The sequence below is a fragment of the Sitophilus oryzae genome, unplaced genomic scaffold, assembly GCF_002938485.1.
Source record: "Sitophilus oryzae breed Bouriz unplaced genomic scaffold, Soryzae_2.0 scaffold_1368_pilon_pilon, whole genome shotgun sequence".
Taxonomy (NCBI): domain Eukaryota; kingdom Metazoa; phylum Arthropoda; class Insecta; order Coleoptera; family Curculionidae; genus Sitophilus; species Sitophilus oryzae.
In genome coordinates, this window is record NW_022146024.1 from 767,132 (window position 1) to 779,257 (window position 12,126).

A 12,126-nucleotide genomic window follows, 5' to 3' on the forward strand; every position below is an offset into this window, starting at 1 on the left:
GATCATTTAATAAATGGAAATATATTATTTGACAATACAGTATTAAACATTAAATTTCTAAAAAATATCAATTTATAAATAATTTTACCTATATACCTAAGCAAAACAACTTAAAATAACAGGAACTGGCACCTTTTACGCCTTTTTTTTTTTGAATGGTATGGTACAAATAAAATTACTGAAGGTGTAGATATACCCTACAATAAAAAAAAACGACGTCAGGGGTGATGTGGAGGTAAATATTGCTGTTATTTTATAAGTTTATATTGCTCTTATTTTATAAGTAAACTTATATAGGGAATATTATCGATCGTCATTTCTAAGCCAATTGGGGACAATTTTTTTTCGATCAGACGGTATAATTACAATCAAAAGTTATTTATCCTGATTTAGATTTTTTCAGAGTAGTATTTTTTTTAATTTCATTGTATTTAGAAAACTCAACTTGAGATGGAAATCAAGTTGAATTTTCTTTATTTCTTTAACTTCTTCGATCTCTATTTACAATTATTGTCTTTTTTCGAACGTTTTAGATTAACCTACTGCTCTGTAACTTTTTTGACAACAAATATCTCCTATTTTTTAAGGATTCGATTAACTACAATTAACCATAAACTTCAACACACCATAAAAAGTAAACAATAAACTAAGAAAATTAAAGTTATTTTACATTAATTGACCACAGATAAGGAAATAGATTAAGGCTGACTTGTCTCAGCCTAAATATTTACCGCTGAGAATTTTGCACAGCGGCTGACTGTTGCTGTTCGTCAGAATAGACCGTTTAGGGAAATCGCTTACTCAGCCACTCAGCTGCTGACCGTCCCTGAACGCGCCCATTGACATACCTATTTAAAAAACAAACGAATATTTGTCAACTTTTTAATGACTACACTGAAAAAAAGGATCTCTCAGTCTCAGTCGAAATGAATATGACTTTGACCCAAAAGATTGGCGCTTTTCAATAGGGCCAAGAACGACGTTTCTTTGCCCAAAGCATTAACTATCTTTTCATAAGCTTCAAAAAATTACTTTAGAGAATAGAATAATCTATCCGTTCAAAGCATCTCACTCTTGACCCAAAATGAATATGCAAAGAAGTTCTTGCTACAAGAACAATAGTCTCTTTGATTCATGCAAAAATTCTTGATTGAAAAGGGACATTTCTTGATTAAAGAGACACTTTTTTTAAACCAATAACGAATACTATTGACTCAACTAAAATTTATTTAGATCTAAGAGAAGTCTATACATCATATACAGGCATATTACGAGGTATATTATTTTCTGATAAATTTAGGTCTTCCTGGTCTGTAGTAAGTAAAGTGATATTATTTTCCTCGATAGTAGTTATTTCTGCTTCTTCACTCCTTGGTATTTTTGGGGTGGTTCATCACTCTATAAATTACAAAAAAATATTACATCACGATTAATCAAAGTAAAGCAAATAAATTATTAAAATTATAAGCTTTGGTCCCATTTTGAATTTTTTAATACGACGACTTGAAATTCTAAAATTTTTGTAATTATTTGCATAAAAAAATTGATACCTATATTCTTATTCTATCTATAGTCACGCATGCATTATCTAAACAGGTGCATTAAGTAAATGTCTCTTACTTTCAAATATAGCAAATAAATGCTCTAATTTCCATTTTTTTCAGAAACTCCTTTAAAGAATCCATATATCTTAAAATTTGTCCATAAAAAATGACAAATGCATGTTAATAACGACCACTAATTTGTTATACGATATGCGTTTAAAAAGCGAATTTTGCAAAATTCCAATTAGAAAATTCCAAGGAACAAAACGCGTGCGTACTATGATGTGCGACCTATGAAATGCGACGTACGACTGATCGGAATGCCGACTGATTGTATATACCGTCCTTCGTCATCGGCTTTGCGTGTCGTTATTATTTTTCATCAAAAGAGTATTTAACTATTAGAAAAATGGCCATGTTTCTTGAATGAAGTACTTCCTAGCGTATTTTTCTTATTATCTTAAAACAAAGTAACTTGCACTTGATTGAATGAAAATAGATTCAAGAGAAATTCTCGAATTTTTCAAGAGAACCAGTTTCCTTCAGTTAAGAGAGTTTTTCTTCAGGCAAAATATTTTCTTTTACGCTAAAATAAATTCTCTTGCCACTAAATTTTTTTTTTCAAGAACGATGACGACTTTAGTTCAAGTCTTTCTTTTTTATCAGTGTAGCAGCGCTTCTAGTATTTGTTCGCACCAGTATAGCTTTTACTTCCGGTCATTTCCATTACAAAACATGTTCTAAAGGTGGATGTTTTGTGTTTCGGTGATATCAACTTAGTCAGAGACACTTGGTGATATCACAGACTTGTGGAGATATTATAAAAATATTTCTGTGTATGGTAAATACATACCGTATGAGCGAAAAAAGTTTGCTTTAAATGAAGATCGACGACATTCATCATTTATTTTAGATATAAATATAAAATGATCGTCATTTCCAAGGCATCTGTGACGCCGTTTTTTTTTATCGTATGGTATAATTATAATTAACTGCTTAAGGCTCTATTCCGTTGTAAAACCAGATTATAATTACGTTGGTAAGCTGTAAGCTCCTGAAATATATGGGTAAAATAAGGAATACTTTGATAAAATAGTTGAAATGTCAAATATTGACGTTTCATATATTTGGCTAAAGGTGAATTTATATATGCATTACGGTGCTTTTACTGATATGCTCGTAACACAATATGATTGATACAAAAACGGTGTCAGAGATGGCTTGGAAATGAAGATTGCTACCATTTTATATGGAAAATTTTATGGGTAATGTCATCAAAGGTCATTTCCAAGCAGCAAAAACGAGAAGTTAACTTAACATACTTTACTTTTTTAATATTTTTATTGGAGAGTATCAACGGTAGGTCCTTAGTTAGCCAAATATCTTTGACTAACTCATCAAATGACAAATGAAAATGGTTGCAATCCAACTGTTTAACGAACTATTAGAGACATTATATAAGAAAATATAAAAAATGCAAGGTGAGATAGCCAGTTCCGAAGCCAAATATGTAGCTTGTGTTTCGTTTATTTTGCCGGTCGTTTTGTCGGTAACTGCGAGTTCCTTGGGTAATTAAAACGGGCTTATCTGCATAAAACGGCCGTCGCAAAGCTGGATGACGCGTCCCTGTTCCATTCCAGATCCTGGAGGACTCGTAAATTCCATTCAATGCAGGGACGGACTAACTCATATGGATTTTTTTGAATTAATTCGCGTCTTCAAATGAAAATTAAGTTTAAGAAAATAATAAACAAAAATATATTTGGGATAGATAATGTTTTCGTTTATTTTTCTGGTAAAAATATATTTAAAAAAAATTGTTAGTATAATAAAATGTAATATTAAAAAAAAGTGTGTGCGTATTTGAAGTTTCTTCTTGCTTCCATCTGTTTGTCAGAGGACTCCATTCGGGTACCTCTATCCACGTGCCGAATTTGTTTCCAATCGATCCACATTTTTCTTCAATATCAAATCCTCAGTCCCACCCTGATAAAGAGGTAAACGAAACGTCTTAGCCAACTTTACATGGTGGGATCGTGTGCACCAATGACATCGAAATTTAGAGGTCATTGGTGTGCACCGTCGCTCGGTCGCAATCAGACGACATCAACTTTTGAGGTTTCTTACGTCAAAACTAACTGTCACAGTGACACGTGTCGTACAAGGTCAAGTTGGCCGCTGTCCAATCTATAGAGATATCAAATTTTATTTAAATCGGACCATTTTTTCGATTTTCTTTCGAAAAGATGAACCTGAATCAGTTCACGTTTTTCTCGACTTTTGATTAAATGTTTTATGAACATTTTCTAAAATTATAATTATGTACCTTTAAAAGATTTCGTTATAGCCGAAATAGTCCCAATTATGACCCCATTAGAAAAACCTGTGAATAAAACTATGCTCCCTACCGTAGTTGACTCATCTAAATTTTTTTTTAGATGGAATAATAAATTATAATATAAGTTAGACCTTCTGAAGATATCAAAATATTTACTTTTTATTTTAATTTTTAGAATTTTCACAAATTTATACTTTCTAACACTTTTAGAATAATAATTAACCATACTTTTCAGTTTTTCAATTATAGAATAGCTGAAACCATGTTACATGAAAACACGTTTCTGTTTTTCATTCTAGAAATTTTTCTAAACATAGACACGCAAAAAAAAGTTCTTGCAAAGTATACATTTTCATTTATTAATAAGATATTTTTGGAATTTGTAGTACTAATATTATAATATTGTAGTAATAATTTGCAAGATTTGAAAAGTACTCGGCAATTGGGATTCGTAAACAGACGCATTTTAGCTTACGGCGTGTTTTGATTGCTTTGGTTAGGTTTGTTTTGGTTTCGTTTGGTTTATGGAGGGCTTAAAAAAGGAGGTTTATCGGCAATGGGCATATTTGAAATTTCTGTCCCCACTTTTAAGCAAGTTCCTCGGTTTGACAGTAGAGGCACTGCGATCGATAGTGATACTATATTTTCATTGTTATTATACGGTTTAAGTTTGTTTTTGCTAAAATTATAGTTAATTTGTTGAATTTTTAGCAGTATAACAATGAGCATTGTGAAAAAAAAAACTATACAGTAGAAATAGCTCGGTATCTGGCTGTAGAAGTGGATATTTCAATGAAAAAAAAAGCGAAAAAAGAAAAGTAACCCAAAACTTTTCAAAGCTCCTAATGTAAGTAATATGATTATTTATTTAAAAAAATTATGATAGATGTTAAGAAAAACATTAAAATTATATACTATCAGTGTACAGATTTATTTAAAAATCATATTAATAGAGAATATAGCCTAAAATCGAACATCTGCATGACATAAGCTAGAGAGCATAAAATAATAATAATTTAATACTTTAATACTAGGTGTTTAAATTACCTGTTATTAAATAAGTAGGTATATAAGTAGGTATTAATAATATATATATATATATATATATATATATATATATATATATATATATATATATATATATATATAGCATATTATATATATATATATATATATATATATATATAGTATATATATATATATATATATATATATATATATATATATATATATATATATATATATATATATATATATATATATATATATATATATATATATATATATATATATATATATATATATATATATATTAACAACCATTGCTATTAAATATTATTTGAATATTATAGAAAGTGAATATTAAACATTATTTACACTTCAAAAATGTAGTTTCAAATAACAGCTACCTCGAATAGTGAAAAATATTTTTTTAAATTTATTTAATAATTAGGTATATCTCTTTTACTAGGATGACTAGGATCCTAGCATCAACAAAGAAGAAAGACATCCTAACTTGCTACAGCATTGGCAAAGGGCAGTTCCCCAGACAAAATACTTCGCAGTAGTGGTGTGTTTTATGCACTTATTTAGACAAAATTAGTTGAGGGAACCAAAACGGAACTATCAGTATATAAGGGCAGAGATAACTATTTATTTTACTATTAGTAGATAATTTCTTTATTGTATATTCAGGTGTATATTATATTTATTAAATTTAGCTACTTGGAGTTAATTAATTAAGAGTGGAGTCAATTAATCAAAATAAAAATTATGTATTTATATTCCTAAATAGATAAATTTAATGTTTCAATGCTTTCAATGTTTCCTGTAAGCCTATTTTTTAATGTAGTTTTTAGAGAAGGGTTTTTACCACGTTGAGTAAGTTCTTTCTACTTGATGACTTTTATAGTCTTTTTTCTGTAACATGTATTTCCATTTCAGTGTCCTGAGGATGGAATAAATAAAGATTGACCATTAACAAAGTGTATTAATTGTAGTCCAAACCCTTCCAACTGCAACCCCACTAGTTCCTAGATTTTCTTTCTCACTAGTCAGTCGATACTTCTCATAGAATGTATACACTAGGAATACATACATTATGATCGAAAAAACGGCGTCAGCGATCATTTTATATATAAAATTATGTAGGGAATGTCATAGATGTTCATTTCCCAGCCAACTGGACGCCGTTTTTTTCGATCATACGTTAGTCCTTGACTTATTATTTTATTTACAAACCTACCTTATACTCGTATTAATAAAAAAGTGGATATCAACAGAAGGAACTTTAATTACAGATCAAATCAAATGTATACATATGAATTTATAACACAATTGTAGGTGACATTGAACATAATACATCTTCAATTTAAATGTCTGTGAAACAGTCAAAATTGGCAAAACTTTGCTAATGACATCAGAGATGACATTAAAACTTACAATTTAGAGAACCAAAAAAAAAAAGTAAAAAGTTACGAGATACACAACACCAATCAAACAAGATAAGTGCAATGTTTATATTATATAATTCCTGATTAATTTTCGTCATTCATTTGCTGTAATTTGTCATAAACCACTACTAGTTTAAAAGTTTTTAATGTTTATTATTAGTATCACAGTGACACGTAAACATGTCCATTCCAAGTATTTTCATGAAAAAGTATGAAGCTTTAAACTGCATCAGCAAAATTATTAATAAATCACTAACACATTCACATCATAAACTATTTAATTCACATTTCTCATCAAGGAACAATTACTGTTTACATCAAATCAAAGGTTGAACTGGTGATACGTTTGTTGCTGGAACTTCTATATTTTGTGTACACCAGTTGAAGGAAACATTTACTTTAGCAGCTTATATTTTTCTTCGACCGTATATGCACTAAATAGAACCCCATAATAAAACATTTTTATAATAAGAACTTAGGAAAAGAATATCTAAAACCGGCATCTGATATAACCTAATTAACTTTTCAAACTCAAATTTAAGGTTTTGTATTCACAATTTTATCCACACACATTGCTCAGTTAGAAAAAAACACGTTTCTATAAGCTAATTCTGGTAAAAATATGCCCAAATATTACTTGGCTCTATAATTTATAACAAAATAGTTATTCTTGCCATAAGAAGCTGTGTATTTTTAGTATCACTATCATCGCATGCGCCCCTAATGGCGATTTTCGAACTTCATTTAGATCATGAAATCTGGGCCCAAAATTTTTGCGTTCGATTCGCCTCCTCCTTTTTGGACTCCATAGTTTGGTTTCTCGGCTCATTTTTGTTTATTTTCGTTTTTTCTCGGTACGGTATTGATGTCTAAATTACAGTATCAATTAGGTTAAATTCATACCTACACAAAAAAAATGTTTGGAATGTAAAGCAGGACGTTTTCATGTAACTGATTTCAGTTATTCTAAAGTTGGAAAAAAGAGAATGATGCATTTCCGCAGAAAAATTTTGATGATTTTGTGTTTGGTGAGGCTTCTACATATATAAGTACTGGATGTTTTTTGTTTTTTTGTAAAAAAAAATAATTAAAGTTAAAAGTCAAAAGTGATTTTAAGTAAAAAAAAACTTCACCCAAGCTGTATTTATAGAAATGTATGTAAGTACTGGATGTTTTGTGTTTTTTTATAAGTGATTTTAAGTAAAAAAAAACTTCACCCAAGCTGTATTTATAGAAATGTTGCAAATTATCACTTAAAATTAACAATTATCAATTTAAAAATATTTTCTTTAGTCCGACAAAACCCTCCCTCCCCGCCTCACCCCACCTTTCTGGAAAAACAAAGAAAAGCGGCGGCGGTGTCGTTATCTATCGGTTTTCCCGGTGTTCGTCTGATGGATCCGTTCTGTTTAGATGGAACTTGTTCCCGTGCATGGAAATGGCCTACTTGGCCTCGATGGGCTGTCACGCCGCCTATTTATGGCCCTTCGGAAGATCCAGGACCGTCTTGGCGATAATCTCGACATTGTCTTTTTTATACAGTATGTCCCAGGATTGTCTTTACTAGAGGAAACACTTTTCTGTTATTAAAATTTTGAGAAAAATGCATTCCTCATAAAAGTATTTGCTTGTTTTAAATCCGTTTATACTTTTCCAAATTTCCATACCGTTTTAGAGAAAATATAATAAAACATGAAAATATGGTTGTATTCATAGACTTAAAATAAAATATTTGTATTTTTTGTAAGTTCTAAAAATCAAAACACGTTTCTTTGGTAATATAATTTCGTTTTAACTCTTTGAAAGATTGTTATTGATAGAATTTTAGGAGATGTTTGAAATGTCGACCGTCTTCTCTTATGCACAGACCGGGCCGTTTCAGAACACTTCTAGCGGAATTGATTAAATCAGTGGGGATAAAAGATATCCTCGCATACCCACTAAGAACTTCTAATTCGTGTCTAGAATATAGGACAATTTAAAAATAACATCCTTTAGTCTTCCTCACAGATAAAAATCCACAGGCGTTAAGTCCGGCGATCTCGATGGCCAACGGCTCGGACCTTGGTTAGCTATCCAATTATTGTCGAAATTGGCTGCAAAAAAGAAATTCAGCGTTGCGAGGCGGTGCGGTGCCTCGTCTTGCTGGAAAAATATTTTTTCGAGTTCCATTATGGACAGATCATCAATAAGGAAACCAAAGCCTATACTATATACCGGGTGCGTCTCAAAAGTGGCTCACCCTTATATTTTTTTTTATTTTTCTAGATAAAAAAACGAAATTTGGTATGTTAGTATATGACATAAATTGGGATTGATTGACGTATTCAATTGTTTTTGGTCACTTCGTGTTTCACCGGAAATTACTATAACTTTTGATTTTTAAATGTCATCCTCGGTATATTTTTACTTTATTGGATAGAAAATTACACTCATAGCACATGTCAACTTTTGACATTTTCGCATATATGGTTTATTTGAAATTTTAACTTGCGGTTCACAACGACAATTTGACTCGAAATACTAAGTGTGTGGTACCAAATTATTCGTAAAAAATGTTTTTTCCAAATATGCTAATGAGCCACCCTTGTTCCATTTGAAAAAATTGAGATACCTACATATGATTAAAAGAACGATTTGTGCATCTTTTAACCGGCCAGGACAAGCCAAGAAGAATATTAGATGATCAAATCTATTTTTCCAGTGTTTTTAACACAGCCATAGCATTCGAGATTGAAATTAAAAATACGATTTTTTAGCGAAATAAATGTCAAAACTTAATATATCATACGTCATTCTATTCAGAGTATCATTTTCTATCGAATAAAGTAAAAATATACCGAGGGTGTCATTTAAAAATCAACAGTTGTAGTAATTTCCGGTGAAACAGGAAGTGTCCAAAAACAATTGAACAATTGAATGCGCCAATCAATCAATTTATGTCACATACTAACATATCAAATCTCGTTTTTTTATCTGGAAAAATAAAAAAGTTATAGGTGTGAGCCACTTTTGAGACGCACCCGGTATACTATCTACTTAGATAGTTGAAAGTGGCAGACTTAAAAATTCTGTATTTCGGGGGGACAAAATATCAAGTGTGCTATATCTTTGGAAAAGTAATTTTAACTTCTTTTTAGTGAATAAAAATTATACAAGATATCCGAAATAAAAAATCAATTAATTTTTCTATTAATAACTAATTTATTAATTTAAACAAAATTATACATAAACCATTAAATTCTGCGTAAATGTGATTCGGAAATGTTTTCATAAAAATACAAAATTTTCCATAGCATTTAAAATTTAAATAGCATTTAGCAATTTTTAGTTACAACAGTTTGTTAAAAATGCATTTTTTTGAAAAACACTCCATAACCCCGGAACGGTAACAGATATAGATATGCGGTTTTTGCCATCATGTTTTTCATAGAAATTGAACTCCAGACGCTGGTTTTAATTTTCGTCTAACTCTTAGAGAAAAGGGTGTTTCCCTCTTGAAATGTCCATTTTGGTCCACCCTGTATAGAATATAATGTACAAAATTGCGTCAAGTGCCTCAGTGCTTTCAACATTAGGTGGGTTGGATTAAAGTATAATAAATATTTGAAAAGATTGATATTTAAACAGCAGCATATTAAATTAAATAGGTATCACACTTGAAAACAATTAATTAAGCATTCGTCTTATCACAGGTTACTGAAGTACTTAGATTACACACATTCACCTTATCATTAATTGATGAATAGAGAATTCAAAACGTGCAAAACGTTTGTTGTTTAATTTTTGGGTTAAATGAACCTGACCTCGCCACTTAAAATCTGAACAAAATAATTACCACCATAGATTGTAGATGAGAGTGTAGGTACTTGGCTCGTTTTGTTTACTTTTATATTTTTGCATTTCGTAGATAAAAGAATTCATTAATTTAGTTTGAATCCGGTTTGGTTTTTAAATTTAGAACTTTCAATTCATGGCTAAGTCAGAATAATAGAAAATATTGGCTTATTTTATAAAGTGAAATAAATAATTCTATACCTAGTTATTGAAAATGTTTTATTGAAGTGAAGCTTCTTTACGCGAGATGGGAGTAACAATTCAAGGCCGTGACACACGAGACGCGCCAGGAAAAGTGGTAACGATCGGAGATTAAGACGGAGCGCCGTAACTCGGGCCTTTTGTGAACTTTTCTTGCGCTACGAAACCCATTCATCAATGAACCGAATCCAAAAATCGTCCGTTTTAAATGGAATTTAGTATATCGATAGATTGGACCAAAGCCAAAAGTTGATGTCATCCGATCGCGATCAGATTTGGTGGGTAGGCTATGTGAGCGACGGTGCACACCATGCAAAGTTTGTGCTACCATGCAAAGTTTGACACAACGTTTTGTTTACATCTTTACCAGGGTGTGGGACTAACGATTTGATATTGAAGAAAAATGTGGGTCGATCTCGGCATAATTGGGGACGGGCTACAGGACGACGCCCTCGACGTTTCGAACCGACAGGGGCGCATATACGGGAGGGGTAATGGGGGTAATTACCCCTCTCAGAAAGAAATTAATTAATAAGATAAAATTTGGTATAAAATAAAATTGTTACAAAAAAGTTAATAATACAAATTAAAACAGAATATCCAAACCAATCCAAGTAGATTTTTTTCCACAGTTACAATACCAATACAGCAAAAATTTAATTCAAATTTAGTACTTTTTTGAATATTCACACTACCCCTCCCAGACTCAATCTCTAGATGCGCCACTGGCCCAATAACATAGGATACAACATTTTAATGGACAGTTCTTTCCATAAAATCAATAAAATGAAAAATATACGAAATACTATACAGTACAGGTTTCTTTCGAAAATCGACAACTATGAAACTATGATCCCTTCCTCGACACGAACGGTACATTGTGAGACAGAAAATTGTAGAGACAAACAAGCCCTATAACATAGGATACAACATTTTAATGAACAGTGCTTTCCATAAAATCAATAAAATGAAAAATATACGAAATAATATACATGTACTGATTTCTTTCGAAAATCGACAACTATGAAACTATGATCCCTTCCCCGACACAAACGGTACATTGTGAAACAGGAAATTGTAGAGAGAAACAAGCCCTATAACACATAATTTTTTTTTTAAATAATATAAATATATTATTATTATTATTATATATATATATATATATATATATATATATATATATATATATATATATATATATATATATATATATATATATATATATATATATATATATATATATATATATATATATATATATATATATATATATATATATAAAATATATATTTTATTATTTAGTATTATTACATATCCCTTCCCCGACACAAACGGTACATTGTGAAACAGGAAATTGTAGAGAGAAACAAGCCCTATAACACAGTTTAAATAATATAAATATATTATTATTATTATATATATATATAAATAAAATTTATATATTTTATTATTTAGTATTATTACATATATAAATATATATATATATATATATATATATATATATATATATATATATATATATATATATATATATATAGTAAGTATATATATATATATATATATATATATATATATATATATATATATATATATATATATATATATATATATATATATATATATATATATATATATATATATATATATATTAAAAAAAATAACTTATTATATTTATTTAGTATACATTTTTCATATGGGGGGTAGGGTTCCCAACTTGAGCATCGGTGATTCCGGGACAATTATTTTTAAGTTT